This window comes from Felis catus, chromosome A3 (assembly GCF_018350175.1).
Source record: "Felis catus isolate Fca126 chromosome A3, F.catus_Fca126_mat1.0, whole genome shotgun sequence".
NCBI lineage: Eukaryota > Metazoa > Chordata > Mammalia > Carnivora > Felidae > Felis > Felis catus.
This window is the reverse complement of record NC_058370.1, coordinates 96,380,525-96,401,269: the sequence shown is the minus strand read 5'-3', so window position 1 is coordinate 96,401,269 and position 20,745 is coordinate 96,380,525. Positions and strand designations below refer to the sequence as shown.

Below are 20,745 nucleotides of genomic sequence, written 5' to 3'. Positions count from 1 at the left end.
CAAAGTTCCTAGAGTTGAAAGTAATTAGAGAAAGATCTAACTTGATGCTCTTCAAATTGTGTTCTCCAGAGAGCAGGCATTCGGGATATCACCTCAGGGGCAGAGGAAGCTATATGAGGAAGGCTGTGGGTAGCCTTCTTTGCTCAAGCAGACAAGCTATGCTTGGGAATATTACATATGTTAAATCTTTCAGTGAAATTCTGTGAAAAAATAAGATTCATTTATTTAAAATAAGTAACAGTACAGGACTACTGAGTTCAAGTTATTTATTTCACAAGTGGGGGACTTTATGTAAAAGAGACCTAAACAGAAATTGAGTTAAATTGCTAGTGTTAAAGCAAGTCCAAGGAAACAAGACAGGAAACAACAAAACCAGAAAATCCCATCATGACTATAAAATAGAGGACTTTTGCTAGAAAACTTGACTGAAGTGAAGTAAGAGTGAGGTCCATTTCACTCGTTATGTTGCTGCAAGTTCTTGCACTCCATATGTTGCTCCTTGCCTGGTGTATAGATAACCTTTTAGTCTTCATTTGATTAGTGGCTAAGAGGAAAGAGAAGATCTCAAAAGTGTATCACTCAGGCAAAGACTTCTTTGAACTTTAAAAGAAAGGTTGGTACTTTATATGAGTTTATTGGGAGGACATAATGGATTATAGGAGGAGCTCTTTGGAAAAACTGTGATTTCCATCTTTTTTTTCCCCATTGAAAACTTGTTTAAAGCAGAGAGTTCTATTTTTCCTTCTTATAACTCCAATCAAATATAGCACAATATGTTGCTTGCTTGTGTGTGTGCATGTATATGTATTTTTATATATGAATGTGTAAACACACATAACATGTATTCAAGTGTAAAATGCTGAGTAGATAAATAAATCTATTTCTTGATCCTTTGCTTCTGAAGGAATCTATCAGGAATCTATCTAAACATCCTGAGTTATATGCAGGCAAATGACATAATTGTGGAGTATTGAATAGCCTCAACTGCCTAATTGAATTAATCAATCCATTAAACATCTGTTCAAAGGGCAAGAGACACTTTAAAAATCAGAGAATATATGAAAAAGTCACAGGCCTGATTCTTGCTCTCAAAGAATTTGGATCTGCAGGCAATTGTTGACAAATGGTTGACTGCTGATGGTACTAAAAAAGCAACAGTGTTTCCCAAATTCTGCTGTACTATTGGAATCACTTGGGATTCTTTAGAAAATAATTATGCCTAGTAATCATCCCCAATTATGTGTAGATATATGGAGTACAACTTGAGCATTACTGGTTCTTCATATACCATAAGACACCCTTTTCTAAAGAATACCAAATTCTCTGTTATTATTAAGTCTCTGCCAAGGCTGAAACATGAAGACTTCTTCATATTTGATGCTCTAAATTTCATTCAGGCATCATCAGCTATGAACAATTCATAGTGTTCAATGGGATCATTTACTTTTCTTTCACTATTAGAAAGAACAAGTTGGGGCACCTGAGTGGCTCAGTCGGTTAGGCGTTTGACTTCGGCTCAGGTTATGATCTTGTGGTTCGTGAGTTCAAGCCCCGCATTGGGCTCTGTGCTGACAGCTCAGAGCCTGGAGCCTGTTTCAGATTCTGTGTCTCCCTCTCTCTCTCTGACCCTCCCCCGTTCATGCTCTGTCTCTCTCTGTCTCAAAACTAAATAAACGTTAATTTTTTCTTTTTTTTTAAAGAAAGAACAAGTTAAACTAGCCACTTAAGCTTTAGACTTGGGATCAGCTCACGGCAGTTTTTCAACCCCTTTTTCCCATTAGGAACATATGAAAAGCTTCTAAGATATTCTAATGTAATAGTTCCCTAATTTTATGGCACATCAAAATCTCCTGAAACCAGAAGTTCAAACCTGATACTGATTATATTAGAATGGGGCTGAGAGCCAGGTCTCAGTGCTTTTAAAAGATCCTCAGATGATTCCAGTGTGTGGCAAAATTTGAAAATCACTTTTCTAATGTCAGAGACCCATCCCAGAGTTTGTGATGTAATTGTCTGAGGCAAGGCATGGGCATGAAGAATTTTGTAAGGTCCAGAATCCAATACATGGATTCCAATATCCATTCAACACAGAAAACAACTGAGTTAGAGAATTTGTTTAAATATGGTAGCCTATTGGAATCACCCACACAAAGATATGGGTGGATGGATGGATGGATGGATAGATGACAGATAATAGATAAATAGATATTTAGAAAGATAGAGTTTTTTTTTTAACATAGCAAAGTTTGAGAACCATTGATTCAGAGGCTTTGTTTTTTACAGTATAGCTCATGGGCCACTGGTGATCCCTCTTGAAGATATAGATCATAGAGTCCTTCCATACATTTACTAAATCAGCTGCAGAGTTTGGACACAGAAATATTCATTTTAACAAGATCCAAATAAAGTTTAAAGTTACTGATCTAGAGCAGTAGTTCTGAACTCAAAGATGATTTTTCCCCTCAGGATTCATTTGATAATGTCTGGAGAAATTTTTAGTTGTCACAACTGGGGTGCATGTTGCTGATATGTAGTAGGTAGAATCCAGGAATGCTTATATACCTCCTAATATGCCAATGTGGGCAACAGCCCTTCACAATAAGTATCCAGTCCAAAATGTCCAGAGTGCAGAGGTAAGGACACCTTATTCTAGAGTAGTGGTTCTCAAAGCTTAAAGTGTAACATGATCACCTGGATTGTAAAATGCAGATTGCTGGGCCTCACCCCAGAGTTTACCTAGTAAGTCTAGGAAACAGCCAAAGAATATGCATTTCTAACAAGTTCTGGTGATCTTGATACAGCTGATCCCAAAACTACATTTTCAGAAGCATTGATCTAGAGGTTGCGTCTCATTTGTCATCTGATGCTTCTGTCTCTGCTTTACTAGGAATAAAGTTCATCAAGATATGGAAATTTAAATATAATACGGGATACTACTGGGAGCTTGAAAACATTCATAGACCAGAGCACCCTAAACTTCTAAAATTAGGCTTTTTCAGAACCTGATAAGTTATCCATCTTCATTGTCAGTATTGGTATTCAACTATAGGGCCACAATTTTTATTTCAAATATTTCACTAACCGCAATGTAACATTTATAATTGTATTTATTTGATCTACAGGTGATTCCTGACATTACTATGGTAAGGAGTACATTTAATAATGTAACCACCACACCTAACTATCTGTGGCACATTAGGGCAGAATTGCTAACCTAGTTCAATACCTTTTTCACAAGCAAATCCTGTTTATAAAACTTTTTAATAGTACACTTACCTAACCAAACAAAGACAGGCCGTCTCAGACCACCCCTGAGGTCCTTCTCACCGATTTTTTTTAGGACCATTCTTTTCCCAGATCATTGTAATCAGCAGCACTGGACATACAAAAAATGTTAACATCTCTGAATTGAGATGAAAAGTGTTTTCATCAGTCCCTCAGTTGCTGCTCTCTCCATTAGAGTCGTCAATAACAAGAGAGACAAAAATTATAAATCTGTAACTAGGCAACAAGGACAAAGCTAATGAACATTAGGCTGGAGATGGTAGCCTTTATAAATAAACTCCAAATAGCACCTTAGCTGAATATATTTTTCCAGTTTATTGCTGTTTTGACACAAATGAAACCAAGATATATTTCCCATACTTTGTTTGCTTTTTCTTTTTTTTCCCTCTAGTTTATGTCCTGCGTTATTACTTTGTGGAAAGAGACAGAGTGGATGTAAAGAAGTCCATAAATTTGAAACAAAATTGTTTTACTGTAAATACTTCTATTTACATATATTGTCTTATTTTAATATGTCTATTCAGCAGGTTTTCCAAAGCAATCCTTGGGGCCTCCCTTGTGTTTGGTCATGCTGTCTACAATTAAAAATTTTAAATTATAAGGCTATTATAAAAAATCTGAATAAAAATGAATATATGGAGGAAAACACTAACTTACAGACAGAACCATGTACACTTTGGTTTTATTTTCTCCTTTCAAAATAGGGAACAAAGTGTTATGAAAATCTAGTAAATTCATTCTGTTTATATAAATGTACAATTTTATTTCGAATATAGACACTGTCCTCTTCTGGTTTAGGTTTTCATATGGTTGATATTCACTAAGCACTTGAACTGCAAGAGAACTGGATTCTTTAAAACAATCTTAAGAATGTTTTTTCCCCCTGTGGGTGTTCTCTTAAGGGTTTTCAGTACAATGATGCAAATATTAATTTATTGTCAAAGAAAGTAACTATAGTAAAAAGTATTTTGTGTGATTTTCTTTTGGAATTGCAGATATAATCAGCTAAACATACACACCTATTTATTTGTTTTAGTTTAGTAGAAAGACATGTGAGACTTCTATAAGAATCTCATAGAAGTGTGAATCTGTTATCTATATGTGGTCCAGTAAACTCTAGCATACCAGAAGGGCTCTTTAGAGGTTCAGTTTTCAAGTTGAGTGGTGGGTCCTATTGCATAAATAATAGGAGAACTCCAAATGGGACCTATAAAAGTACTCAGAGGAGACCTCCCAAAAAACATCAGCCCCAACTAAGCAGAGATTACTTAAGGTAGGAGAGGAGAATTCATTCACCCTTTATCTTAGAATCAAGTTGATTCTTGGCAGAAAAAAAAATATAAGTTGGGTGCATAAATATGTGGTGTCACTTGTTCTATCCCAATCTAGGGAGGAGATGACACCGATTTCCTTGAAATTTCTTGAAAAAGAGAACTGTAAGAAAAATTGTAAGAGAGGCCTTCCTTTTAATAGACTACTAAGAGTTTGTAATACAATTAGGATGAAAACCCCTCTCCCTATCAGCATTGGTGGCTTTGAGAATGAGGAGGTCCACAAGGTAGAAGAAGGATGACTAATTCCAAACTCCAGATTACAGGAAAGCCAGTCTAGATCAAGAAACTATATATAACACAAAGCTAAAGCATCTGACTACTGAGTAGACATTAACATCAGAAGATAGAGAGGAAGATTTTGTGCCAGACCAAGGTAATCTTAGAAAAGTGAAAACTTGTAGTTAAGTTTTTCTTGTAAGACTTCAGAGGTCCCTGAGTGGCTTGGTTGGTTGAGCATCTGGCTCTTGATTTTGGCTCAGGTCATGATCCCAAAGTTGTGGGATCAAGCAATGTGTTGGACTCTGCACTGAGTGTGAAGCGGGCTTAAGAGTCTCTTTCTCTGCCCTTTCCCCCACATGCACACACACTCTCTCTCTCAACAAAAAAGAAAGAAAGAAAGAAAGAAAGAAAGAAAGAAAGAAAGAAAGAAAGAAAGAAAGAAAGAAAGAGAAGGTTTTTCTGCTAAGACTTCAAAGATTAAATTAATTTACTTTTTCTCCTCTATACTCAGTGATTGTACTCCCATCACAAACCCAGTTAGTGGAGGCTCTTTGAAAACAGTAGGTTGCACTTTACTCAATAAAAACATACATCATGAGGTTTTCGTAAAATGCAAAAAACGCACTAGCAAAGGAGGACAGGGAGGAAAAGATAAACCAAATGATAGTCACAGCAATATAAAAGGCAAAAGTATGTAAGGAGACAAAAAAATACAACTTTTTATAATAGTTGTTATCTTCTGGTTAAAAAAAAAGATTTTAAGTATGAGAAACAAAAGGCATCACGGTCTTTAAGTCTATGAGGGTGAGAATGTTTCATTACATCAGTCTCACACCAGGGCTTTTGGCAAGAATATTCCCTCAACATTTTACAAATTGTTTCAACTACTAATAAGTGATTATGATGCAGCCTGGAAGTGCAACACTTAAGTTTTATAGCAAAATGGCAGAACCAATAAGGAGGCCTTAAAACCATAGAGCACATGCTAATTGAGTGGAAGGAAATATTGATTGGAGTGGAAATGACCAGACTGCCAATTTTCATCTGCTTGTCATATGCCATCGCACACACATTTAAGCAAATGTGCAATTCCAATGATTACAGCAAATGAAGATAAGGATCATCAAAACCAGGCAAAATGCATAGGACAGATTTCCTAAAACATTCTCTTTCTTCCCTTTTCTGCTTTGCATAGGAATCAATGAGTGTATACCTGTGCATCTGTGTGGCTGTTGGGAGTGAGGGAATATTTTATCTTCTTTTTGGCACGTCCCCTTATGAATTAATTTTCAAGTTCCAGGAGCAGCAAGAACAGGAGGAAACACATAGACTGGTAGCTACTTTTGTGACCTAATTGCTTGGAGATATATTGGCACAGATAGGAGAAGGAAAGAGAGTAGAAGTCACAATATTAGTAAGCATCTGCTTTGTCTCATATGTTTTGTTGGAAGTCAAGAGGAAGAATGTTAAATATGCCAAAAAAAAGCGTATTTCCCATCCTCAAGAAACTTACAGTCTTAATAGGAAGTGTATTTTCTCCTTTTATTGTTTAGCCATTTATTAAGTAAATATGTTTTGTGTGCCTGCCATGTTTCAGGTACTGAGAAAAGGTACAGAGATACTGAAGATATTTTTCACTTGACCAACTCTAGTACTAAAAGAATTTTTAATCTTTTAGAAATAAAAAGTCTAGTCACTCACTTTTGTGATGTACTCTTGCTTCTTTAATGTATTCCAATTCTTTGGAGTAGCCGCCTCAGGATTGCAGTATCTAATACTTGCTTTATTTTCAGCTCACTTTGCAGAGTTCATCCTCTGCTCTTTGTGTTTTAGTCCCACTACCCTCTTCCTTACCCTTACTACACTAAGCTTCTGCCTATTTCAGAGCTTTCCCACCATCTGTTCTAGAACACTCTCTCCCTTGCTGAACTATGTCCTTCCCATCCTTCAGGACTAGGACGGGTTTATATGCAATCCTAGAACTCTGAACTCTTGAAGCACTTATCATAATTGGAATTGCTTAGCAATTTAGGTAATTATTTGTGTTTTTTATTATAGAATAAACTTTTCACGGAAGCCAGAATTTGTTTAGCTTAAATGTGTAGCCCAAGAACCCAGCACAGAGTTTAATGCATCTTAGATTCAATGAATAGTGTGAATAAATTAATGGAATTTTTTAAAACCTAGAATATGTAATTCAGTAGTTGTTAGAGGACAGACATGGTGCTTTTTCATCATAGTGTTCCAGGGACAAGAACAGTGACTGTGACATGGTGGGGTTTAGTCAGTCGGTCAATAAACAAGTAGTGTTCTGACAATAGATGCATTAGAAGAGGAGAGAGGAAGCCCCAGTGAGCACAGGATATGTGTGTGTGTGTGTGTGTGTGTGTGTGTGTGTGTGTGTGTGTGTAATTAAAAGTAAATAAAATTAGGAAAGCAATCCAGGTGCTCAGTTGGAAAATAAAAGGGTTCTTAGAGAATGCTTCTTTTAGACATTAACATTTTAGTCCCTACCTGAAAAAAAAAAAAGAATAAGAAGGAAGCAGCCATGCCAAGAGAAGCAAATAGCATTCCAGGCAGAGGGAGCAGTGATTCCAAAAGGCCTAAAGGCAGGCAAGTGATGGTGTGTTAGAAACAATAAGAAGGTGTTCTTATAGCCTGAAACATGTTGAGTAAAAGGGACAGTGGCAGGGAAAGTTAGGAATTAAGCCTAAGGGTGAGATCACCTAGAGTTTTGAAGGCTATGGTATGATTTTTGGATTTTAAACACAATGGGAAGCCACTGAAAAATGTTAAGCAGGGATGGCATGATTCAATTTGTGTTTTATAAAGGTCACTCTGGCTACTGTGTAGAGAGTGCACTGGAGGAGAAAAATCCTGGGTACAGGCTGCAATACAGTGACTTAAAATTAGAAAGACAAGTTGAAGTTTTCCTTTATCTTACTAAATTAGTACTATGGTACCCCAAGGTCAGGGAAATTGTTCAACCTATGTTTTATTCCTTCTAAACTTCTGCCGTGTTTATTTTGCTACAAAGGAAAAAAATTACACTGTAAACATCTCTACTTTTAATTTTTTATCTTAGAAATATGCCAGAAGCAATAGTCTTGAATCTGTAACTTACTGATTTGCTGTTGGTTTTGTTTAGGAAGTGGGAGAAAAAAAAAAAAAAGCCCTGGGCTGTCACCACAATGAGGTGAATACACACCTGGTTTATGCAGATCCTGTCCTTTCTGCTGTGTATGTTTCTCTAGGTCTACGAATATTCAAGGCTAGCAAGGCTTGAGGGGTCTTGCTTTCCTTTCTCATGTCATCATAGAAAAATATATGCTCCAAACAGGGCTCTACTATTACAAACTTCTGGGCTGTTAGATGAATTCCTGCACAACTAAGCTTAGATTTATTTTCCTCATTCTTATGTGTTTTCTAGAAATTCTTTTTAGAAACAAGAGACCATTGGTATAGACAGAAACACTGTGTGGTAAATAGCCTTACGTGCATATACAGACCGACAAACATCCTGCAACAAACAGCCATTCCAATAAGCATATGCGTTGATACAAACGTTCACATGCACATTTCTTTTCCTAGAGTATAGAGTGTTTTAGTAATTGCATTGTCCCAAACACAGCTGCTTATCTACAAATAACAAATGGTTTTGTGTTTTCTCAGACTTTGTTGGGAGAAAGGGAAGACATAATATGAAGCTGACTATTGAAATTTCATGGATGGTTTTCCATCCTGCTTCCAATCATGTCACTTTGTGGTCTCAATACTTGTTCTTAGTTGAAATTAAGCCAGGGATAGAAGAAAGAACAAAATGTGAAATACATGAAATCTGTTCTCTTGATGATGTTTTCATTTTAAAATGACAATTTGTCAATTAAAGGTGAATATCTGAGAAATACTGATTCTTTAAGTGGGGAAATGTCCTGTGTTACTTATGAATACATAGAGGGCCTCACCATATTTTGTTCAAGTTATTACTTGAGAAACGGTATTTTCTAACAGAGAATGATAGCCGAATATGTGGCCTCCAATAAATAGATGAGGGACATCATTGTGGACTGTTTAGTGAGGTATAATTATCATGTGAATAGCAGTGAACTGATAACTAATGATCAGGTATTTAGGAGTCAAAATTACAATGTCTGGATAGTGTAAAATAAGGTTCTAAAAGTGAAATGTCAAAGAGCTAATGCCTAGGGCTGGGTTTAGTGACATCACAATGTAATCATTTCCTGGAGGGTTCCTTCTCCATTCCTCAGGGGCCACATCTTCTCATTTGACAGAAAAAGCTGGACATTGAGTTGTAAACTCTCTCTGAGAGAAGCAGAAACTGAGGCTCACTGTAAGCAGTAAGTGGCAATCTCCAAGCCTTTCTAAAAATGGGGTTTGATGAGGGAAGAAGAGAAAACACGAGGATGGTGAGAGCTTGCAAAAAGAGACTGAGTAAACCCTAAAGGTGGAGAAAATAGATACAAAGAAGCAAATGGGGACATAAGAGTCAATATGATTAGCCTCACAATTTTGCTGGTGGCTAGCTTCAAATCAGAGAAAGTATGGACATGGACTCTTTATTTTATTTTTCCAGCAATGCTGCTCACATTGAGAGAGGAACAAGAAAATTTAATATAGCACTTTTACAAGTGGGTGAAAAAAAGGATTAACTCAGCAGGTTTGGGTTGCTCAAACCTTATCAAAGAAAGGCTTGTTTTCATGACTGGCCTTTAGTGGGCTCCTGAGAACTGAGCTCTTAAAATGTTCTATCTGATAAGAGTGTCTTTTGCATGCCTGAGACCTTGAACCATAGTGTCTAGTTTGTCTAGATAGTTGATTCTAACTGTGATGTATGCTGAACAGCTGCTTTCCCACTAAGGGTCTGGAGCTTGAATGACTGAGGTCAGTCACATAGGTGGCGGTATGCTTATGTGACCAATACCCAATAAAAATCCTGGACAACCAGGCTCAGAAAAGTGTCCCATGTTGGCAACCCTTCCCATGTGTTGTCTCATGTAAAAAAATTAAGTACATTTTTTTGACACTAGTGAGAAGGGACTATTGGAGACTTGATACTGTTTTCTTCCAGACTTTACCCCATGTGGTTTTTTCCCTTTGTTGAGTTTACTCTGTATTTTTTTGCTATAATAAACCATAGTGGTGAGAATAACTTTGGAGTCCTCTGAGTGAATCATTGGCTTGAGGGTGGTCATGAATACCTCCAGTGAAAATGTCTTTTATAAATGCAACTGTTAGCCAGTCTGACCAGTTGTAGAGTGTCCAATGGGGAGATCTCCAGTTTCTAAATTCCTCATACAATATAATTTCAAGGAAGTGACAGGAAGCCTATCTCCGCTGACAAGGGATACATATGCTGATGTAACTGAAATGGCCTATTTAATATTCCAACATAACTTCTTATCTCTCCAGACTAAAGTGGAAGAAACTGTTTTGCTATCAGTAGCAACTAGTTGCAAAATAGTTTAGACTTTTTATTGAGTCTAAGCAATAATTTATTGGTACATAAAAGAGTCACACTTTCCCAAGGAGATGATTTTGACTGGCAGAGTCAACATCACTAAATACTACTATTGGTCTTGCTCTGGAATCTGTACCTTTATATTTTGAGCTTCTTGTGAGCAAGAATCACTATCTTCTTTGTCAGGACTTATACATTCACCTTCTACATCATTTATAATCTATATAAGTGATTTTCCATTTGTCACACAAACAGAGCTATCCTCCTTCCCCAGTTTTGTCCTTCAAGGGACTACCCCCTATAAACAGACTCACCTAGACTACCTTGCCTTGTGGATTTATATTGGGCTGGATCCACAGCAGTCACTCTCTGGAAATTTGAGAGAGGAAAGACAAAGGAAAAAGCAGCTTGCCTTGCTCTCTCTACCTGGGTATTGTTCATATGGCAATGTCTATATTCTTTTACAACAATAACTCCTTCCTGATAGACTGATTCCATAGCACCAATACTCCCTGGGCTCCCTTTCCTTGCACCTTTAGGCCTAGAGGTAATGATAACTTCCATTAGACTCTCTTTGCTGTACCAGTGGAGTGTACCTTTTGTTTACCACCGGTCATGAGACTGGCACAAAGACATATACTCATTGAGTGAATTTATGAACAGTCAAATGGATGAATAAATTAATGAATAATCCCTGCTTCCTCGTGATTTACAGAAGCTACTTTGACACATTAAGCCAAGCCAAATGCTTAATTTGCTGCATTTTTCCAAGTTGTAGTTTGACAGATGCCCTGAAAGTTAAGGCAAAGACAACATATCTATGTTGAGGATTTCATGTAAAGCTGAAGGAGGAATGTAGGGGGCACACAATGAGGATTAATGTGTACATAGCCTATACAAAGGCCAACAGTTTTTTTTCTGCCTTGGCTTCTCTGGGATCCCCATGTAACCACCAGCTCTTACAATACCAATGGGAACAAAAAATGTCATAGTTCTAGAAGGAACAAAATTCACACTCAAAAGGGTTGAAACAAGGGTAACTTAATGAAAGGGATGTGACAGAGGTGTGGGAAACCTCGTCCCCATCTGATGAGAGTTCAGATCCAGGGAAAGGTCTTCTGTCAGGCATCAGAACCAGCTATTGGCAGAACCACGGTGCTGAGGCAGGAAATGAGTGAGGAAAATAAGTACTTCAGACTCTTTCACCCTGGCTTACAGTCTACTGAGAGTACCTCCCATTGACGCAGTCTTGAATTCAACCCAGAAGATAAGGGTGAGGCAATCCAAGCCTCCCAAGGAATACAGCAGGGTGAGCCTGTATTGAAGCAGTGAGCCACGTGGAGAATAGCCACCATAGTATGTTTAGAATATTTTCCAAGAGCAGTGTTAAACCTTGGTTTAAGTCCTATCTAGTAAGAACATTGATAATCAGGACTTTAATAAAAATCTGCTGCCTTTGAAAGCAAATTTATGAGGTTTAGAACCACCTCATGGGGAAGGTTTGACAAATAGTATATAATACCTTAGGTATCATATACACTAGATATTTATCAGACGCACCAGGTAAACACAAGTCCCTCTAATTGTGATTCCCTAATGATACAGAAGGGAACCAGGGTTGGCCCTCTGGTCTCTGAAGTCATCTTCCAGTTGTCCTTTTATTATTGCATGCTGTACCACAGTACACTCCTTGAGCACACTGCCTCTTTTCCTCTTTTATCTTGGTATCAGCTTCTGTTTACCCCATTCAAGATATTCTGCCTGAAAATTCACTATGCTTTAGTTTTACCAGCCGATAGCCATTGGCTTAGAAATGATTAGGGTTCCCCCCCAAGAGGAAATCTTTGATCACTGAAGTCAGATCCAGCTGTGAAAGTGTGTGTTTTTCTGCTTGGTTCTAACATTTTCTCTTAATTAGGGCAAGAGAGACTGCCTTGGGAAGTTGATTCTTCACCTGCACACAGAATATCTGCACTTATTTTCTGTGTTGCAATGTTCTCCTAGGAAGTACTTGGGGATCCATTGGTAAGAGTTGTTTTTGAAGTAATTGCAAGGGAAAAATGAAGCATACGTCAATGAAAACTCAGTTTGATTCTATTCCTCTCTCTCTCTCTCTCTTTCTCTCTCTCTCTCTTTCTCTCTCTCTTAGTACAGCACCCCCAAATATCAGGTTGCAAACAACAGTGTTTAATAAATTTCACTGCTGGAGAATAATCCAACAGAACAGCCCAAGGCAGAGTGAACACAGCAAAGTCTTCCTGATTTCACATGAGCAGTACCCTGCCCCCACCTCTGGCTGCAGGAGACTGCTCCTAGAACCACCTGTCCTCATGTCTAGTATCTGGATGTGCAGAAGAGATTCAAGCAGGTTCACATACTTCCAAATAAAATGTCCACATGATTAGCATGAGGTAGTGGAAGGCTTTACATGAAGGTAACTGATAAGGTTAGTGCTAGGGAGAAGAGAAAATGAAGTCGAACTTGAAGTTATGATTGAAATGAAAAAACAGCAAAGACAGTGAGATGAGAAAGCAACTCCCTGAATGCTGAACTTGAAATTCACAGCTGAAGTTTGAGAGGATTTAATATGGAGTAACTTTACTCCTACAGGGGAATTGTGCCAATATTTCAAAAATTCATATTATGTATGTTATTAAGGAAAGATACAAGGAGTGGGGAGAGAGTGGAATTTCTGATACTTGAAATTGATATCAAAAAGGCAGCAACCCACTCTTTTGGTATCTGCATAAACGTTGACAATGCAGACCCCTTGGATCTGACTCTTCATAAGAGTTGTGGTTTTGAGCCATACCCACTACCACCTCTAAGTGTGTTTCTTTTGTTGTTGTTGTTTTTCTCAATAAGCCAAGGTTCAAAGTCCTAGCAGCTCTCTGACCATGACTCTTACCTCCCATCCTATTTTTATTTGGTCAGGGTGATGAATTGAGCTCCCTAATTTCATGATCAGGTTAAACTAATCTATGATCACATTCCAACTGGACAGGGCTGTAGCAATGACATATTTTACCAGGAGACAAGATCCTTATATTTTCTAATGATCTGGTGTCTTGAATAGTGGGGCTGTAAGAAGGGAGGGGAGGGAGTATTTTAGAATGAGAAGACCTCTTGCTAGCCACTGGGATAACTGTTCATTTTGCCTTATGATTAAATGCCAAAGTCTATATGTATAGCTAAAAATGGGCTGAAATAAAAGCTTGGTAAGCAAATTGTACATGTGTTTGTTTATGGATGACTACTTAAACAGCATCAGAATAATGTTTTGATAGAGTAAGTGAAGTGTTTGTTTTTATTTCCAAATGATTTTTTTTTCATATGTTCCAGACCAGTTCTTGCAAATCTGGGTTTTTGAGTGACTTTTTAAAAATTTTTTTCTACTTTGTACTATATTATAAGTCCACCGCAAATAGATACAAACAAATTTAGATACATCCCAAGCCAACTAGTGAAATTTTTTACAAGTGGGGAGCACAGGTAAGAAAAAAACTTAGGTGAAAGCTGTCCAGACAGACAGGTTGCCTGGAACTTAAAAACATCTCAGTTTAAGTTATCTCTCCAAGGCCTACTCTCTGCATTCCAAATAGCCAGGCATTAAGGTTGTAAAGGCATTAAATGTCTCAATAGGATTAGTGTTGGGGAGATGTCAACACTTTCTCTACCACAAATACATACAGATACCCCCCCCCCCGCCGTCACATACTTATACACACATACAGAGCTGTACATTTCATCACTTCAAAGAGAATTTTCATTTTAACAGGGATTCTTCATGAATTGATAACTCAAAAGAATGACCCAATCTTGGAATTTTAAGTTGGGTAAAACCTGAAGAATACTTTGGGGTCACGTCTCAGTTTATAATTTATAGTTGCTACCTTGCCCTCCTCCACCTAATTCTTCTAATGTTTGACACTTGTCTAAAGAAAACAACCTTGTATTCCACTTTTTCTGTGTTTTCACACATCATCTATTTTGTTTTGCCCAGAGAAGGACTTAATAAAGATTACTGGATGCTAAATTCAACGGTGTTTGGTTTTCAAAAGATACATTTTTCTTTCAACATTCTTGTCTTCAAAGGCTAATGGGATGTGCTGCTCTGTTGGAAGCCAGAGTTAGGTAGGTGGAGAAATCACAACAATTATTCCTAATTGCTGCTGAATCCTTGGCTTCTTTAGCAGAAGGGGGAAACCGGTTTAGTTGACAGAAGTGCATATCTGCTAAATAGGAGAAATGCAATTAGTGGTGAGTTGAGAGGTGGGAAAGAGAGATTTTACTTTGTAACAACTGGAAGAAAAAGGACTTGGAAATTATTTAAATTAGGCAAGATGCATGAAGCAGCACAGAAACTGCACTACTCAAGGTCTGTCGTAATCACCAACTGCCCTTCTCTTTCAGACATATTTGGAAAACAAGTGAATTTTGTTCTTATCATCTCATTAAATCTCATTAATGAATAACTATACTCATTAATTAGAAGAAGAAAAGCAGGAGCTTTGTAGTTAGGTAACTTCAAGTGTGAGCTGAGCTCTGCCATTTATAAGCTGTATGACTTTTTGCATGTTGTTAAACATTCATTAGCCTGTTTTCTCTAAAACTGAACAATAATAGAATATGTTCAGACAGTTGTTATAAAGTTTAAATGAGATGATTATTCTTGATATCATTATATAATTAAATTATTCCATTCACATTTAAATACAGGTTCTTATTAGCTGCAGGATATTAAGCAATTTATTTAAACTCATCATCTGTAAAATGGATCTATTAATGTATAGCTTTGGGGGACAACATGAACAATTAACCAAGTATATAACTATATATACCTCATATATCATGAAGTATCTAATCTGTGCTTGGTTTATACTACTTGCTTAAGAGATACCTATTCCACTTTCTTCTTTCCTCCTTTCCCCCACTCTTCCTTTCTTTGTTCTCTATTGCTTCCTTTTTCCTTCACTGTTGAGGTGTATAGTTAACACATTGGGAAAGATGATACCTTGATAGCATCTACTCAGAATTGCTCTTCCAGCAATTGCCTCCCTCTCCCGCTGGATGCTCTGTATCTGTGATTACAGCAACTGACAGAGTTAGGATAAATAATACACCTAGTTCAAATCTGAAACCTTCAAAGGTGAAAGATGGGTGATTTTGCATGTGAGGCCACAGCACATCTTTGTTTCCTCTAATAAAACAGTAAATCAATGGACTTCCCCTATCTCTTCTCCTTTTAACTTTCAATGTAAAGTGTCACTTTGGCTTATTAAAGACAAAAACAATAGTCAGAAGATGAATTTGATCAAACCAAAATGTTGTCTTGCCAATAGCCTCTGAGGAAAGCAGGTACCATTAGGCAGGTAGATAAATACACAGTCAGGAGGCTCTGACCCTGGAGCTGGGAGAGAGGACTGCCTTTCCTTATGCCTCAGAAAAAACAAAAGTCAGGGACTGACTAATGACTCCTATGTTTTTCATAGCCAGTATTTGTAGGGCCAAAGTGCTTCAGAATTCAGGTGGCACTGTTGAAATACACCTGTCCTTCATGTCCAACTCAATACCAACATCATTTAGGAAATCTTGCCTGCCTACTCCAGTCCCTCCATCTCAGAGTTCATAAGCATGCCTGGGACATAGGACTTCAGGAAGACTCCTAGTATGTTCTCAGTGAGAGATCCTGGTTTTATCAAGTTTCACATATTTACCTTTTTCTTCCAAGAGAATCTACAATGCCAATCACATGATTACTGTGAACAATCCTAGTTTATTGATAATAAATATGAACTACAGTTCAAAGTCTTAGAGAACTATACTTGAGAATTCTTTAAGTCAAACAATTAAGTTTGGGATATAATTTAAAGTATTGGGAATTATCATGATTTAAAACAAAGAAATGGAAAAGGTAATGTATTAGTCAACTTTTACTGCAGTGAAACTGCATAACAATTATCTTCAAAATCCAAGTATCTTACAATAATAAATATTTCTTTTTGCTTACTCATAGTTCTTTGAGTTAGCTGTGGATTCCCTGAGCTTGGCTGCAGGTGTCAGACTGGCTTCAGATCTGTTCCATTTGTTTTCTTATTCTCCTTGGGCCAGCAACTACCTGGGCCATATTCTCACTACACATTGCAAAAGCACAAGAAGACAAGCCAAAATCTGCACATATAAATACTGTCCTTGAATCTTGTTGGCAACATCTATTTGGCTAAGAAAGTCATATGGCTAAGATCAACGTCTTAAATTTTATAGAGGAGAAGGAATAAAGAATTGGAGGGGCACCTGGGTGGCTCAGTCGGTTAAGCGCCCGACTTCGGCTCAGGTCATGATCTCACGGTCTGTGAGTTCAAGCCCTGCGTCCGGCTCTGTGCTGACAGCTCAGAGCCTGGAGCCTGTTTCAGAATCTGTGTCTCCCTCTCTCTCTGCCCCTCCCCTGTACACGCTCTGTCTCTCTCTGTCTCAAAAATAAATAAACGTTAAAAAAAAATTTAAAAAAATTGGAAACAGTTGACTTTCCACAGTAACTAATATTTAAGTTTCTTGGCGATCACAGATTTGAATGATTTACAAATATCCCATTTAATCCTTATATCAGTCTTATGATGTAGCATTGAATATCTCCACTTTGTAGGTGGGGAAACTGAGGTTCAGATAGGTTTAGTGACATGTTCAAGGCCAAGAAGAAATGATGCATTATGGAGCAGGAGTTCAAGGATAGGTTCCCAAGTCGTCTTCTTTCCATTAAGTCATACTGATGTTGCATAGTGGACATTCAAAAATAACCATTATTTTTATAATATTATGTAGCATTACTAACACTGGACACTGTTGTTAGTACTTTGCATGTATTTATTCTGTCACCAACTCTTTGTGTTATATAATATTATTATTTCCCATTTCATAGATAAGAACACTGAAACACAGAAGGTTAAAGAACTTCTCTAATATCCAGACCATCTGTTTCTACTGCTCTGCTAAGCTGCTGTATGATAAGCCATAGTCATTCTGGTGTTATCCTCCAATGGTGATGAGGTAATTAACAAAACGCATGATACAAACTGTATATTCATGCCATGTTTACATTCAACCCTCTTGCTCACTTTAGAATTGGTACCTGAAATGTATTCTGAATCTACCTGATTCTCACCAATTCTTCTTCCAACTTGCTAGACTATTCCAGATCATCTCTTGACTGAAATTCTGTAGGAACTTCTAACTAGTTGCCCTGACTCTCCTCTTACTCTTTTGCAATGTATTTTCCACATAGCAGCCTGAGTCATCTTTGGGAAAATGTAAATCTGATCATGTTCCTTCCCTATTGGAAACCGTAGTGCTTTCTTTCTTATTTTAAATAACATGCAAACTCTTTATTTCAGCCTGTAGGGCCTCACATGACCTGATTCTTGCCTACCACTTTGATTCCATCAAGAACCACTCTCCACTTCCCAAGTGCCAGTATATAGTTTTCTTCCTCCTCAGATAACATCCCTGGCTGTTTCCTGCCTTAGGGTCCTTATAATACTGACTCATTATAGTACTCATAGTCCGAACAACCCCCAATTGAATGTAATTCTTAGCATTTACACTATTTGACATTTTTTGCTTTGTTTATTTATTTATTTATTTGTTTATTTATTTATTTATTTATTTATTTATTTATTTATTTATTGTCTCTCTAGTACATTGAAGCTTTAAGGGAGGAGGGACATTGTCTGCTTGATCAGTGTTAACCTTCTTGTTTCCATTGTCTAGAATACCACCCACATGTAGTAGGCACTGTGTCAATATCTGTTGAACATGTGAATGAATCTGTAAATGAATACATAAAATTCAGAGACTAGATACAACCATATGATCTCATTTGTTCCTTATGAAGAAAAAATCCATTATTATTCATATTCAGAGTTTGAGGCTTAATATGAACACAGAATTACTAAACATTGTAGATAAGCACAAACATTTCTAAATGGTTTAAAATGGCCAATGATAATTCTATTTCTATTCTCCTAGGCATGTGTTAACTATTTTAAATGCAAAATGGTTAAAAATGCCAAGAAACGTGAATGAGTTGTCTGTGTGGTACACATGTTGAAAAAGAGAGAGAGAACGAAGGACTTTTTGTTTAGTGAGAGATAATAAAACGTACTTTTCTTTGTACTTTTGAAGTAATTTGAAGACTTTACGAGGGAAATGTTGAATATATATGACATAAAGCTTTAAACCAACTTTAATAACCAGACTCTTAAATCGTGCCTTCATTTCCACTGTGTACATAACTGTATATACTTTTTAATATACATTTTTGGTCATTCTCGGGAAAAATGGTTAGTCTATGATGATAATAGATCAGTCAGGATATAATCATTTACACATTTTCAATGTGCTCAGCCCTGAGCACACACAACACACTCAACACACAATTATTCTCGAATGCCCCCTGTGTGCCAAACAGTGTGGAAAATTCAGAGAAATTAAAAATGTATTCCATGTCCCCAGTGAGCTTCTGGTATGAAACAGATGAGAAGCATAATCTTTATAAGCAAAGTAGCAAATTATATAAAACAAGATGCAATTAAAATTTCAATAGTAGTTAATGGCAGAAGTACAAGGAGACAAATACAGGGTTCATAGGAAACATTATTAAAACAACAAAAGGAATGGTATGACCCAAAGAAAAAGAAAGGAAATGAATTCACCTCATCCAGGTAAATCATGTGGGGAACTCCAAACTAGAAAACAAGTATGCATTTGTCTGTGTGTGTGTGTGTGTGTGTGTGTGTGTGTACATGTGTGTGTGTGCATGTGTGTTAAGTACTTTGCCACCATGCACTATGCAGGTAGGAAACAGAAAATCCATATAACTGATTACTGTGTCCTAATTCTCTATTTAACTGTTTTTTTTTCCATTTTGGTTTATACAATGTAGATCTCACCTCACATATACAAGTTACCTCCTAGAAATAAGGGCACGTAAGCTTAATCATGTGGAGGTGAATTTTCAATACTGTGACGAAGTAACTTAGATCTTTCCCCAACTCCACAGCTGCAACATCTCATGCCAATTCTTAGAAGTTCTGATTTTCATAAGCAAAGGATTACTATTAGTTTCTCCCTACCACCCACCATATCGATCGCCATCCAATTCACAGAAGGGAAGAAATCATTCTTTATTCAGGAAATGGAAAAAGTTTGTTCATTTCATATAATGGCCAATTTAAGTTAGAAATCTTATCCATTTCCTACTTTAGTTACCTGTTTCACAAGCTCAGCATTTCCCAAGATGCCTATTTTATGAAGCCAGCAAGGATATTCAGAGAAATTTTCCATCACATATTTCATATCCTAGGATTACCAAGCTCATCAGAAAGACAATACTGGATTGATTCCAATTATCAGGGAAAATGATAGTCATGTAAAAGATGAGTAGACACTTGAGGATCACTTATCAATGTCTAATTCAAATTATTGAACATTGATTCCAGGAAATAAGATATTTAAAATACATATACATTGCTAGATGAATAAAAGAAACTAGACAGATTAAAAAATAACAATGAGAACAAAACAAATAGATCTTAATAAATATTTTTAATTTATACTAGTTAAACTTATGTATCTGTTATAGCAATGATACTATTGCTTGAAAGTTTACTGGAATCACTTTTATAAGACTGTATTTGGAGTAGTTTAGAAAATAAAGACAGAGGTCCTGTTTTTTTAATCAAACCGTATTTTTGACTCCCAAATCTTTGTAACAAGATTAGTCCATAAAAACCTCCTGGGTATAGAAATTAATTTTTTTTTAATTTTTTTTCAATGTTTATTTATTTTTGGGACAGAGAGAGACAGAGCATGAACAGGGGAGGGGCAGAGAGAGAGGGAGACACAGAATCGGAAACAGGCTCCAGGCTCTGAGCCATCAGCCCAGAGCCTGACGCGGGGCTCGAACTCACGGACCGCGAGATCGTGACCTGGCTGAAGTCGGACGCTTAACCGACTGCGCCACCCAGGCGCCCCTAGAAATTATTTTTGATAATGATAATCAATTAAACCATAGTTCCAAGGACTCTCTTTCCTCTCCTCCCACAAAAAAAGAAAAGAAAAAAAGAAAAGAAAAATCAAGAGAGAAAAAAAAAGGTGACATAGAATCAAAAGACAATCTCTCAATAGAAATCCCAGGAGATATTTGCATAACATCATTATAATAAACTATAAATTACGTATTAGTTTTGATGGAAAAATAATTTTTTGGAAATATAAATTCTGCTTTATCTGTGGAAAATTAAATCTCACTAATGTTTTGTGCGAATGTGTGTGTGTGTATTTACTTGTTGGGATTCCTGCATTGCAGGTTGTTCTAGGGGAATCCATCACTTTTCTGTGGTAGTGGGTTTTTTTTCTCTAAAATTTATATCA

General features: G+C 37.0%; 1 long non-coding RNA gene across 1 annotated transcript; it reads left to right on the top strand.

The window, feature by feature from the left end:
* Positions 1–8,719: 8,719 nt before the first annotated feature.
* Positions 8,720–20,065, top strand: LOC123384513. The gene is made up of 3 exons (XR_006595693.1): positions 8,720–9,196; positions 12,236–12,342; positions 17,234–20,065. It is a non-coding gene; the product is annotated as an uncharacterized LOC123384513 (long non-coding RNA).
* Positions 20,066–20,745: the final 680 nt, after the last annotated feature.